The sequence below is a fragment of the Apodemus sylvaticus genome, chromosome 13 (assembly GCF_947179515.1).
Source record: "Apodemus sylvaticus chromosome 13, mApoSyl1.1, whole genome shotgun sequence".
NCBI classification, from domain to species: Eukaryota; Metazoa; Chordata; class Mammalia; order Rodentia; family Muridae; genus Apodemus; species Apodemus sylvaticus.
The window spans coordinates 48780026-48794498 of record NC_067484.1 but is presented as its reverse complement, the minus strand read 5'-3'; positions in this window follow the sequence as shown (position 1 = coordinate 48794498).

Sequence of the window (14473 nt, the reverse complement as noted above, 5' to 3'; positions counted from 1 at the left end):
GACTGATATTTATAGAACATTTCACCCTAAAGCAAAAGAATATACCTTTTTCTCAGCACCTCATGGTACCTTCTCCAAAATCGAACATATAATTGGACACAAGGCAGACCTCAAAAAATATAAGATGATCGAACTAATCCCATACCTCCTATCAGATCACTATGGTGTAAGAGTGATTTTCAATAGCAACAAAAACAACAGAAAGCCCATATACACATGGAGGCTGAATAATACTCTACTCAATGACACCTTGACCAAAGAAGAAATAAAGAAAGAAATCAGAGACTTTTTAGAATTTAATGAAAATCAAGGCACAACATACCCAAATCTTTGGGACACAATGAAAGCAGTGCTAAGAGGTAAACTCATAGCCCTGAGTGCCTCCAAAAAGAAAATGAAGAGAGCATACACTAGCAGCTTAATGATACACCTGAAAGTCCTGGAACAAAAAGAAGCCAATTCACCCAGGAGTAGTAGAAGGCAGGAAATCATCAAACTCAGGGCTGAAATCAATCAATTGGAAACAAAGCGAACCGTACAAAGAATTAACGAATCCAGGAGCTGGTTCTTTGAGAAAATCAACAAGATAGATAAACCCTTAGCCAGACTGACCAAAGGGCACAGAGAAAGTATCCAAATTAACAAACTTAGAAATGAAAAGGGAGATATAACAACGGAAACTGAGGAAATCCAAAAAATCATCAGATCCTACTACAAGAACCTGTATTCAACACAACTGGAGAATCTGGAGGAAATGGACAATTTCCTTGACAGATACCAAATTCCAAAATTAAATCAGGACCAAATAGATCATCTAAACAGTCCCATAACGCCTAAAGAAATAGAAGGAGTCATAGAAAGTCTTCCAACCAAAAAAAGCACAAGACCAGATGGTTTCAATGCAGAATTCTATCAGACCTTCAAAGAAGAGTTAACACCAATACTCTTCAAACTATTCCACAAAATAGAAACAGAAGGAACACTACCCAATTCCTTCTACGAAGCCACAATTACGCTGATACCAAAGCCACACAAAGATCCAACAAAGAAAGAGAACTCCAGACCAATTTCCCTTATGAACATCGATGCAAAAATACTCAATAAAATTCTTGCCAACCGAATCCAAGAACACATCAAAACGATCATCCATGATCAAGTAGGCTTTATCCCGGGAATGCAGGGTTGGTTTAATATACGGAAATCCATCAATGCAATCCACTACATAAACAAACTCAAAGAAAAAAACCACATGGTCATTTCATTGGATGCTGAAAAAGCATTTGACAAAATTCAGCATCCTTTCATGCTTAAAGTCTTGGAAAGAACGGGAATTCAAGGCCCATACCTAAACATAGTAAAAGCAATATACAGCAAACCGGTAGCTAGCATCAAACTAAATGGAGAGAAACTTGAAGCAATCCCACTAAAATCAGGGACTAGACAGGGCTGCCCCCTCTCTCCTTATCTTTTCAATATTGTACTTGAGGTACTAGCTCGGGCAATTCGACAACATAAGGAGGTCAAAGGGATACAAATTGGAAAAGAAGAAGTCAAACTATCATTATTTGCAGATGACATGATAGTCTACCTAAGTGACCCAATAAACTCCACTAGAGAACTCCTACAGCTGATAAACAACTTCAGCAAAGTGGCAGGTTACAAAATCAACTCAAGCAAATCAGTGGCCTTCCTATACTCAAAGGATAAGCAGGCTGAGAAAGAAATTAGGGAAATGACCCCCTTCACAATAGCCACAAACAGTATAAAGTATCTTGGGGTGACTCTTACCAAACATGTGAAAGATCTTTACGAAATTGAAGAAGACCTCAAAAAATGGGAAAACCTCCCATGCTCATGGATCGGTAGAATCAATATACTTAAAATGGCCATTTTGCCAAAAGCAATATACAGATTCAATGCAATACCCATCAAAATCCCAACTCAATTCTTCACAGAGTTAGAAAGAGCAATTATCAAATTCATCTGGAATAACAAAAAACCCAGGATAGCTAAAACTAAAAAGGGGAAATCATTTGAAATGTAAATAAATTATATCGAATAAAAAAATTAAAAAAAGAAAAGAAAAAAAAGAGGAAATCATTTTAAATATAAATAAAAAATATATCGAATAAAAAAAAAGAAATGCTCAACATCATTAGTCTTTAGGGAAATGCAAATCAAAACAACCCTGAGATTTCACCTCACACCAGCCAGAATGGCTAAGATTAAAAACTCAGGAGACAGCAGGTGTTGGCGAAGATGTGGAGAAAGGGGAACACTCCTCCACTGCTGGTAGGATTGTAAGATGGTACAACCACTATGGAAATCAGTCTGGCTATTCCTCAGAAAACTGGACATGGCACTTCTGGAGGACGCTGCTATACCTCTCCTGGGTATATACCCAGAGGATTCCCCAGCATACAATAAGGACACATGCTCCATTATGTTCATAGCAGCCTTATTTATAATAGCCAGAAGCTGGAAATGTCCCTCAATGGAGGAATGGATACAGAAAATGTGGTATATTTACACATTGGAATACTACTCAGCAATTAAAAACCATGAATTCATGAAGTTTTTAGGCAAATGGTTGGAACTGGAAAATATTATCCTAAGTGAGGTAACCAAATCACAAAAGAATACACATGGAATGCAATCTCTGATAAGTGGATATTAATCACCCCAGAAGCTCTGAATACCCAAGACACAATTAGCATAACAGATGACTCCCATGAAGAAGTAAAGAGTGGGCCCTGATCCTGGTAATGCTTGATCTAGCATTGTAGGGGCATACCAGGAAGGAGAAAAAGGAGTGAGGTGATTGGAGGACAGGTGGAAAGAATAAGGCTTATGGGACATATGGGGAGGGGGGGAACAGGGAAAGGGGAAATCATTTGGAATGTAAACAAAGAATATAGAAAGTAAAAAACAAAAAGAAAGAAAGAAAGAAAAAGCATACCTGAAAAGCTCTGTGATGGCTTTGGTGAGTTCAATAACCATAATGGGTTCTCTGTTGCTGTTTAAAATGTTACCTTCCCCCAAGATATCTACCATGTCCCAGCACATACATGAACTTGTAGGCAAAAATAGGGGGAATTGATTACTTTAGTGATACAGAATAGGACAAATCTCTACCTACCTATATAATCTTATATTTTTCAAGACCTACTTTAATAAAGTTTCTCAAATGCTTCAACCCCCTTTGTAGCCCTCCATCCAAAGTAGGAGAGGAAAGTTGGTAAATAGGACAAGGAATTGTGGATCTGTTTAGAAGTAGTTCTTTGAGGCGATTCCAATCTTTGTTGTCAGGATATCAGCTGTCCAGTTCAGTAGTGTTAGGATACCATGCAGTAGCATGATCCAGCATAAAACAGTCAATCCTCTGCCAAAGCAGCACGAGTCAACAGGAGTGAACAGAAACAGCTGAGACACCAACAAAACTTTGCCAGGCTAGTTTTGCAAGTCTCTTGCCTCAACAAAACACCATGTTTGTCTGTATCACATGACACAACCAAAAATGCCCACTTCTACTTTATACCTACATAACTCCAACTCTCTGTTCTCACATGCCCTTCTTTATGAACTTGTCTCTGCATCTTACCCTGCCTACTCTAACACTTTCTTCTATTGCTCACTTACAGAAATATCTGCTTTTCCTTCACATACACGTGTGAGTGACTCAAGTGACAATGCAGTATTCTGTATGATGTATAAGGAACTAAACTTAGGAAACTGTAATAGTTTCCTCTTCTATTACTTTGGTAAAACATTGAGCAAGAGCACCTTGAGGGAAGAAAGTGTTACTTGCCTTATAAATTATACTCCATCGCCATCACCGAGGGAAGCCAAAGCAAGAAGTCAAGACAGGAGCTTGAGGCAGAAACCAACGGGAGCCTACTTCTGGCTTCTTCAATCACATTATTTTTATTATTCATTCATTTATCACATATTTTTAATATAAAATAGAATTGTGTCACTTTCCTTCTTACCTTCCCACTCTCTAGCCTTGCATTTTTATATACAGCCCAGGCCTATCTGCCCAAGGATGACACCACCCACAATGGGCTGAACCCTCCCATGTCAATCAGCAATTAAGAAAGCACCCCCACTGCATTCCCCACAGGCCAGTCTGATAGACCCAATTCCTCAGTTAGTACTCTCTCTTCACACCTATAGACAAACTGACAAAACCTAAATATAACAGATATTGTACCCTACAAGCTAGGGTTGTACAGGCTTAGGGATTTCAGGGAGCAAACAGGCCACAGGGACTTCTGAACCACACACCATTCTTTCCCAATGCCCTTGAGCCATCCACTTCTCTCTAAGTCTACCAGGCTTTTTGCATGCTCAAAATCCATGCCACAATTCCCCACTTTCATCTCTACTCAACGTGGACAGACACAGGTCTGTCCAACTTCTCTCTAAGTCTACCAGGCTTTTCGCATGCTCAAAATCCATGCCACAATTCCCCACTTTCATCTCTACTCAACGTGGACAGACACAGGTCTGTCATGATTTGTGCTATGGAATTGAATGACCAGCTATTGAATGGTTTTAATAATCCCTCCAAATTATTTACATACTCTTTCCAAAACTGCCATCACTTCATAATCAATTCTTCTGTCACACTCGGATTTTTGAAAATTCCAAACTGCACTTTGAAATCCAAACACATATTCTCTCCCTGCGCTGTACTGACTATTGAGCTCTCTCAAACTACATGCAGTCCCAAAGAATAACAATAGCTGGGCTTTTCAGAGTATGTTTTTACCAAAGAATATGACTTAAAGAAAAGCAGAGAGCTAGAGATGGTCACAGACATACACAGAAATACACACAGATGGTCATATCATTTGATCCAAAAATATATGTGTAATTTACATGACAGGGCATTGAGTGGAGGCAAGAGAGTGGATACCTGGAGAAACACTTGACCTCTGCCCAGGAATGTGTTAAATGGAACTAGAAAGCAATTATTCACTCATTTTATTTTTAACAGAAATGTTAGATATCAAATATGACCTCTATAGAATCTATTTGAAAATGCTACCCTTGGTTTATGGTTTCACTTTTCCAATAAAAGTATATACAAAGAAATAAAATAAGTAGATATGACAATATTTAATGGAAAAATATCACTTATTTTAAGCATGTTCACCCAACTGCTGGAAGGCTTGCTGTTTGCCATTTCTTTATGCAGAATGAAGCAGTGTTATCAAGGTGTGTCTCTAAAGGTAACTCAAATTTTAATATATGTTTCTTTTACATGGTCCTCATTTTTGTTTTCAAAGTTACCTACATTCACTTTATAATTATCTTCATAAAACTGAAAAACATATTATTTCTGAACCTGTTATAGGAGAAAATTGAGGATTCTGGTTTGCTTGTTCCTTATGTATCCATAGATAGCATAAAGCTCTCACTTATCTATAACTCACTGCATCTAAAACAAGTGAAAACTAATATGTTATAAAACTAAGTAATGTTTAAACCCTAGGGCTGATATTTCTCTGCCTAGGAGAAGATGGGTTACACATTGGGAAAGTGCAAAACACCGCCGTGGTGGGCCTTCACAACTTCTGGTGTTATTCTGCTAAGCAAGGTGCAAACAAATTTCCAGTGTAAAATGTAGGCTTGTGATCTATGCTTTGTATGAAACATAATCAAGTTTCATTATTTCCGTGAGTCATAGCATTTTAATCTTTTCTAATTAGATGTAATTACTATTGATATTCACCACAGGATAGCAAAGAATCATTTAAAATTAAGGCCCCACATACATATAAGAAACCACCAGAAGAGAAAATGCATACATTAATAATAAATAATACAGGTTTTTCCCTTAAGGGGGCATTTAGCTATACTTGAGGGGGAGGGTTGTGACAAAATGTGATATGTGATTTTACAGTATGCCTTTACAATATCTAGAGCAAAGGCCAAGGTCAGAAATACATTCCATGTAGCAAGCAGGATTTTCATGTCAGAGTACATTGAACGTTTTAATGAAGGCAATTTAGCAGAAGAGAATGCATTGTTGTTGACTCTATCTTTATCTTGTGGCCAGCTGAAATCAGACCATCTAATAGGAAAATCTCAGGATCAAAAATGGTATTGTTTTGTTTGCAATTTGACAACGGATAAATTCAAGAGCCGTTATAGAAACAAAAGTGAGCACAAAATGTCCCAATTATTTATAGGTATGTTATAATGACAAATAGCATATTATGAAATCTTCAGTGAGCATTTTTCCTATGTAGTTTGGCAAAACCCATTATTACATAGAAAAAAATGCTAAAATTAAGTTCAAACCATATAATTGAATGAGTTATTTTAAGGTCATATAGTATATTTATCATCAAAATCATTTTGGAAGAAGCATCTGCTTTAGAAATGAATTACTTATTTAAGTTGTCCTTGTTGCGGAGTTCAAATGACTACGTGTTCCTTTTAATTCCTTATATCGTGCAACTAATAGCAACAACAAAAAGTCAGGAAAGCAAAATATAGCTTTACTACTAAAATTCTTAAGGTTGTCTTTTAATGCTAAATTATATGCTAGTTCAATCTATAAGAAGGGAAATTGGAATTTTTCAAATATACTTAAAAAATTCTAATTTATTACATAGCACAAGGGAATGCTCCAAATTTCCATATCCAAGTTATAGCTGCCAAACTCAGATAAACTCCGGACAGGCAACAGAGATGAGAGAGATTACCAGAGTTTTCCTAATTGGCAGTTCGTAACTTCCAGCTGCTCTCAGCAAAACCTAACACCCATTGAAATGTTGACATTTTTCTGCCTCATTAAAATCTTCTGCGATATTCTGTGTGAATATATTGTTCAATTAGCTATTATTTCTGAAGATATACTAGGAGGTGATAAATAATTAGAACATTGAATATAATTTCCCGTGTCAAAGCCAACAAATTGGCACGGTAGCCACCTGCACATGTAGAGTAACGGACTCGATTTCTTGGTAGGCAGGCACCCTTTACAGGACAATGTGCTTTATACCTTGACATGTAATTTTGTTGTTTTAAGTTTCCAGGAAACTCATTTTGAATATTTGAGTATATCCGCATAACTCCAAGTGCATTTTAAGAGTGTGCCATAATGAAACAGAAAAATCTTGAAATGTCCCTTGTTAAAATCTAGCCTGTTAGATTCAGTTTGCTGTAATTGGGCAAAAATTTTACAAAGAAAATATACAATTTGATAAGAAATAGTTCCCATCCATTCTGCATAGGATGAGTTCAGCCCTGTGGATTTCAGCTATATGAAGTCTCTGTACAGACTTTCACCAAAACTATGTTTCCCTATGAAGTTATTTCTATATTTGGAGGTTATGCCACTAATTTAAACTGAGAGTCTCCAAACAAGAAATGAGAATGCTATTCATATAACCACAACCTGCTTTTCTGCATTAAAAGCAAATATTTAATCATATGTCAAAATTAATAAAGTCAACATAAATTGAATTTTGCACAGAAGTGCCTGTTTTCAATTGCCATAAACCCATAGACCAACACATGGCACATACGATACAAAGGATACAAAGGAGAAATATATTCAAATGATTTGGGATTTGTATATGGTACTATTGTTGTGTTTTTACTGATGAGTAAAAACTTTCCATTCCTATAATGTAATAGAACAAGCTGCATCGTAATGAACTCCACATTTCCTAGTGTTTGAGGCCATTATAGATGTTCCCTACAGCCATAGGCATGCACACCACTCACTCCCATCTACATGCTTTCTTAATAACAATATCCAACGTAACTTTCAAACTCATACACAATTTGTTTCTTCTACAATTTTCACCTGGTTCTTGGGAGTTTATAATACAACCCTCCATGTGAGGATTTAATGTGGAACTCTGAAGGCTCTGCAAACATGGGCATAGTTAACAACACAGAAAAGACATTATCAAAAACCTTAATAGCTAAAAGTGTTCTTTCATAACCTCATTCAACTCAAATGTCAAATGATCTGTTCAGGGATGTCTAATCTTTTCTTTAGTAGCAATTTTAAATAAGGTGTAATTTTTTGTTTATTTTTGAGATTGGATTTTAGTTGCATTTGTCTCTTTTCCTCCCTCCAAACCCTCTCACATACATCTCTCTAACCTTTTGACATTGTGACTTGACATTTTGATTTACAAAGGTGTTAGGTAATTTTCTTAGCTATTCTGTAATACATGTAGCCTATGAGCTGCAGTTTGGACATGCATGCAGGTGAGTACCTGAGACATTATATTCCTTAGAATTGTACAAAAGAGTGTAATTGACATGCAAAATATGAATTTTGCTCAATTTTATATAAAATTAATCCTTTCCAAATTGAAAAATACTTATCGTTACTCTACCCTAAGGCCAATTAGTATATTTTAGTTTCCTATGCTCATATAATAGGCAGTATGTGCCTTTACCCACTAATCTACCTTGTGTGTCCTGAGATGTCTTCAAATAAGGTTAATTTTTATACCCCATCTTCATGATTTCTGGTCTCAAGGCGATTTGTGTGAGGGTTTTTGCATGCATATATATGTACAAATATATATACATAATTACATTTTAAGTAAAAATGTAAAATGAATCAGACAAATAAATAAAACATTGGATGAGGGACATTATTGAAAAAATGTCAAAATTTCCTAACAAGGCATTCCATGTGATTTATTTCTGCTATTACGCAATGCATGACAGTAGTACAAAACACTACTAAAAAAAAAGGTGTCAAGCTCTGGGGCTGGGACAGTGGCTCAGTAAGTAAGAGCCCATAATGAGCAGGTATGAGGACATGAATGCAAATCCATTGGCTACCAAGTTGGATGTGATTGTGTGTGCTTGTGTTGTGGGAGGAGAGACAGGAGAGTCGCTTAGTCACCAGTTTGCTTAAGCACTGTGTGTAGGAAATGAAGTAAAGGCTGAGAGATCAGCACACCCAAAGTTATGCACATGCTTCTGGACACACATGCCTGTGCACATGTGTACTGGGAATCCACAAAGCAGAAATTCCGAGCTATCCTTGTAAGAAAGCTCTCTCACCAGGCATCCTAAGCTACAAGCCCTGACACTACAAACCAACATGGGGGCCAATCTGCATTTGATGCTTTGGAATGAGGTGTGCATATCATGGGAGCTCTATACATTCTATAAATGTCTCATTTGGCACCATAAATATATATGTTATAGATTCGCTAGGGTATAATTGATACATATAAGCTTGTGCTTATTTAAATGGTACAAATTTGAGGAGCACTAGAGCACCTACCTAGGATGTTCAAAATCTGGATCTCCGTTCTTAGCACTGCCTAAGAGTTGGTGTGACTACAATTTGGTGAGCTCTGGCAAATGCATGTGCTTTGAAAGCATCATGTAATCACAATGGTAACTATGTCCATCACATTCAAGTCTCTCTGTTATTACCATGCATCTCTCCCACCTCTCCATGACCCCCTCTCCAGGCAGAATGATCTACTTTATGTTCTAGGAATTAGTTTATATAAAGTGTTATCAAAGTGGATTCACAGAGTCCACACTCTTTGTGAAAGGAACACACGACTCTTTGCACCCAACATAATTCTTCTTTAATTAGCATAGTGTGTTATACTTCTTCAAGTTTATTTTTATTGTTGCACTCACATTATGAAACACTTATTTATTCACTTTTGATGGGTACTTGGGATGTTTCTAGTTTTAACTCATACAAATAAAGCTGCTATGTATTTATGTAAGTACAACTTTGTGTACCAAACTTCCCTCCTAACTCTTAGATAAATGTTTAGGAACACAATGCTGAGGTCATTCTGTAAGTGTGTGTTTTGCTTTTGAAGACACAGCCAAACATTTCCAAAGTGCTTCAGCACTTTGCATTTTTCCACGATATGCTGATCATTTTTATTTTAACATGATATAAACTAGAGTCATTTGGGGAAAAAAAAAAGAACCTCAATTGAGAAAATCACTATGAGATTGGTCTGTGGTACATCTCCCATCATCATGGAGATTCCAGTAATAAAAGTCATATAATAGGCAGCATGTGCTTTACCCACTAACCCATCTTGTGTGCCCTGAGATGTCTTCAAATAAGGTTAATTTTTATACCCAATCTTCATGATTTCTGGTTTCCAGTCAATTTGTGTGAGGGTTTTTGCATACATATATATGTATATATGTATGGATGTGGGAGGACCCAGTCCTTTGTGTGCAGTGTCATCTCTGGCCTGGTGGTCCTGGGTTCTATAAGAAAGCAGTCTGAGCAAGCGCTGGGAAATAGGTAGTAAGCTGCGCTACTCAGTGGCCTCGGCTTCAGCTTCTGCCTCCAGGTTCCTGTTTTAAGTTTCTACCCTGACTTCCTTCTGTGATGGACTATAAAGTAGAACTCTAAGTTGAAAAAAACCATCTCCTCTCCCAGGTTGCTTTTGGTTTTGCTAGTTTACCACAGCAATAGAAACCCCAACTCAGATACAGAAACATACATAAGTATCACCTCCTCTGTGCTGCCCAGTATTTAAAATAGACGTTATTAATGACTTTAGAGGATACCTCTTTGTAGTTTTCAACCTGATTTCCAAACTCAAAAGAAAAAAAAATGATTACTATTGAATAGTTTCTAAAGTAGTAGTATGTTATCCATCTGTCTATCTTATTTGGTAAAAAATCTGTTCAAATCTTTTGATCATTGTTAAATTTTATTGATTGTCTTTCTGGGTCATAAGAGCTCTGCTTAAAGAAAAGATACAAATGTGTTTCTAAGATGTATTTTTCCCAGTATATATTCATATACAGTCTCCCTTCAGTTGAAACCCATGAGCTTCCCATGCTTAAGCCTTTGCTCTGACCTCGTCAACTGAAACATTTTCCCAGTGTGCCTCTTTTACTTCTGCCTGGCATATTACTGCACAATGCAGAGTAATTGGCTGTAAACAATTATATCCCAGAGTGAAAATTCTCAGGTAAAAAGAAAGATAAGACATTCCACCTTCATACATTTTATCATCTCCAGTGTGCCTCTGTCCTCTGTGTAGATCCAGATGAATATCTGGTGCCTCTTTCTCTTTGCCCTGAGCACCTCCATTATCATTTCTTGGAGAACAAGTCTGCTAGTGATAAATTCTTCCAGTACTCCTTATTTCTGAAGGTGGTTTTGTTTCATCAACTTTTGTTATTGTTGTTCCTGGATTTTCTTTTTATTTTTTCAAATATGTTTTCAGGGGATGTCAAACTCTCGATTGGACATGGTTTTGTTCTTTTTAGCAGTGTAGGGATGCTACACATTTTACAGTTGCCATTATTGATAAGAAAAGGTCTGATCTCTCTTATATGTTTTTCTCTGTGTTTTAAAGATATTTTCTCATTAGAAGCTATAAACAATTTCCCTGGGGTTTTCATTGTACTGTTTTGTTTGTGAGAAAGTGAACGTGGGTCATTTTCATTAAATCTGAAAAAAAATCTAGTCTCTTTTTTTTTTTTTGAAAAATCACATGTATATAAATAAAGCTTTGGTTTGGAGCAACTTTTGGTCCACAGAAGCTTGCCCCTGTTCCCATAGAGAAATCTGCCTGCTCTGCTGTTTGTAATACTTAAAACAACCCCATATTGGAACATTCACTGTACCAAGGACATAGCCTGTATGGAGCCTGGTCTGAGGAACCATTCAAAGCTATGCTTCCCTAAAGAAATTGAAGACCTTATTCACACCAGCCCCAGGCCCTCTAGGCCCACTGAGCAGGCACTTCTGTGAAACTCACGCTCAGGTGGCTACTTCAGGGAACCTCATTTATATCAAGCTTGTTGCAACTCTGCCCCCTGACGAGAGGCACCTGTCACACACTGTTTCTCCCCAGTTAGTGGACAAAAGCACTGGATATTGCCTTCCAGGACTTTATGCCTGCAGTGCCTCTCTCTACTACTCAGGACAAAAGAGCTATCTAACCCATTGTTAGGTCTGATATTGTTGCATCATACATGGACTTACAGGCTTACAGTCATAGTCACCTCTCCAAATAACACATGCTAATTGTCCAACATTCAAACATGTATGCATCTTCAGACTAATTAAGAGTTGTTCAAACATGTTAGAGACTTCTAGTCTTACACAGATCATACATGATTTCACAGTGTATCTGTGTATACACAGACTACTGTATCTTTTTTATCTTGTTCTGTATCCCTTAAAACAACTGTGTATTGGAACATTCATTGACCATTAAAGCATACTTAATGACGTCTCACTTAGTACCAGCTTTTTAAAAGTTTTGCGCCTCCTCAGATCCACAATCCCTGTACAAGACCTCTGTGTGGGCTTATTTACTGATATAATATATATTATTATTACTATTACTATATATAGAAGTGGGAGACTTCTTTAAAAGAAACAATTTGATCATGAGTTATGGGCTAGCTGAACCTACTAAATTGTCCATTAGTGTTTATACATAAATTATGACATTCTTTCTAGACTTCAATATTATATTATTTTTAGAGTAATTTTTATCACTCAGTATGGTTAAAATAGGATTAATTACTATGTGGATTTTTAACTATTAAATTAAAGCTATACCTTAAATACCAGTTACATAACATTGTGATTTATTAGTTTCCTGACTTTGCTTTCTTTGAATATTAATGTTTTATACATCTATAAGTCATTTATATTTTCAATATTGGGACAGGTGTCCATGTTTTAAATATACCTAAGTACCTTAACTACTAAAACTCTGATTCATTAATTTTGAAATACCATTGAATCTCCAGAAACTTGATTTTACTGGGAGAGCCACCCATGTCCTAATATTAAACACTTGCATTTTATATATCCTCATGTATGCTACTAGGCTTCTGTGAGTCTCAAACTCACCTGGAATTTGTAAAATAACACCTTACTACCTGAATTAATATGTAAAATTGAAAGCAATTTAATGACAGACCCTTTTCACAAAGTATTGCATACAGTAGGAGCAATACACACACACACACACACACACGCACACACACACACAGCATATATTGCATATATATTACTCCCCACAACGACCCACTCTGATGTTATGCATTTTTAATTCCATAAGTATTTCTGGTTAACATCTATGTGCTGACAATAGTAAGTTTTCAATGGAGATGTTTTTGACTGAGTGTAGCAGCTCATGGATGTGATGCCAATCATCTAAGAGACTGAACTGAGAGGGTTACAAGTTCAAAGCCAGCTGGAGCTACAAAGTAATTTTCAGAACAACCTGGCCTACAGAGAACTCAGTCCCACAACAGATGGGAAAATCAAACCAGAAGAAATTTTGTCTACTTTCTGTTCTACTATTGAATTCTCATCTTTATTGTTGATACATTACTGGCCAGTCAAGCTTCACAGAAATAATGTTTAGATGCTCTCAAATGGTTTTGCGTGAGCACATGTGATGAACAAAATACAATATACATCTAAGAGTTTGGGGGAGTCACTTTCTACCTTATAGTCTTGAGTTAGAGGGCTATAAAGGACTTACTAACCAAATGTTTCCTTCTTGGTTTGTCAGAAATGTCAAATTTTCCTCTTACTCTTTAAAGACCCCGTGAAGGTCCTGCCCATTCTAACTAGGCTGATACTGACTTTTGATCAGAAGAGTAACATTACCAGAGGTTGGTCTATCAATCATACCACTAGTTCAATTACCATTTAAAAGAATACACAGTCTGGAAGGAGTGTATCTTAAGACAGGCAAAGTTTGATTGCCAGCCAAGGGAATCAAATACATGGTGTGATATTAAAATATTGTGTAAAGATATGCAGTTGAGGACAGGTATACAATTTTTGCCTTAGCAACAATGGAAAACCTTGAAGACAAACATTAAAGAGCTATTTTGGTGTGTTCTTATCCATGACAATTGCCATGTCCAAGTCTATGTCTCAAGCATCTGCTGCTGTAAAGACACACGGAAGCTGCTTTGTCCAGGAAAGGCAGTGGGATAGACAGGATCTGGATTATCTCTGGGATGGACATGACCAGGAATTAGCCTTTCAATAAGTTTTTACTATGCTCATGTCTTCATATAAAAACAATCAAACAGTTAAGTCATTTCTCAAAAGTCATATAAGTAGCCAATTTAAATGATTTCTGAAGATATGAGCAGATTCCTAAGAAGAGCAGATTCTCATCAGAAGTACAGAAGGGAAAAGCATAGGTAATGTATAGTACAACACCAGATCTATTCCTGTGTACTGCATGCCCCAGTGTAGGGGAATTCGAGGGCAGGGAGGCAGTAGTGGGTGGGTGGGTGGGTGGGTGGAGGAACACCCTCAAAGAAGCAGGGATAGGGGAAATGGGATAGGGAATTTTGGGGAGGGGAGTGTGGGAACTGGTAAAGGGGATAACATTTGAATTGTAAGTAAAGAAAATATCCAAGAAAACAAGAAAAAAACTTATTTTATACTCAGCTCAAGCAACTCACTCCCATATGTGATTATCAAATA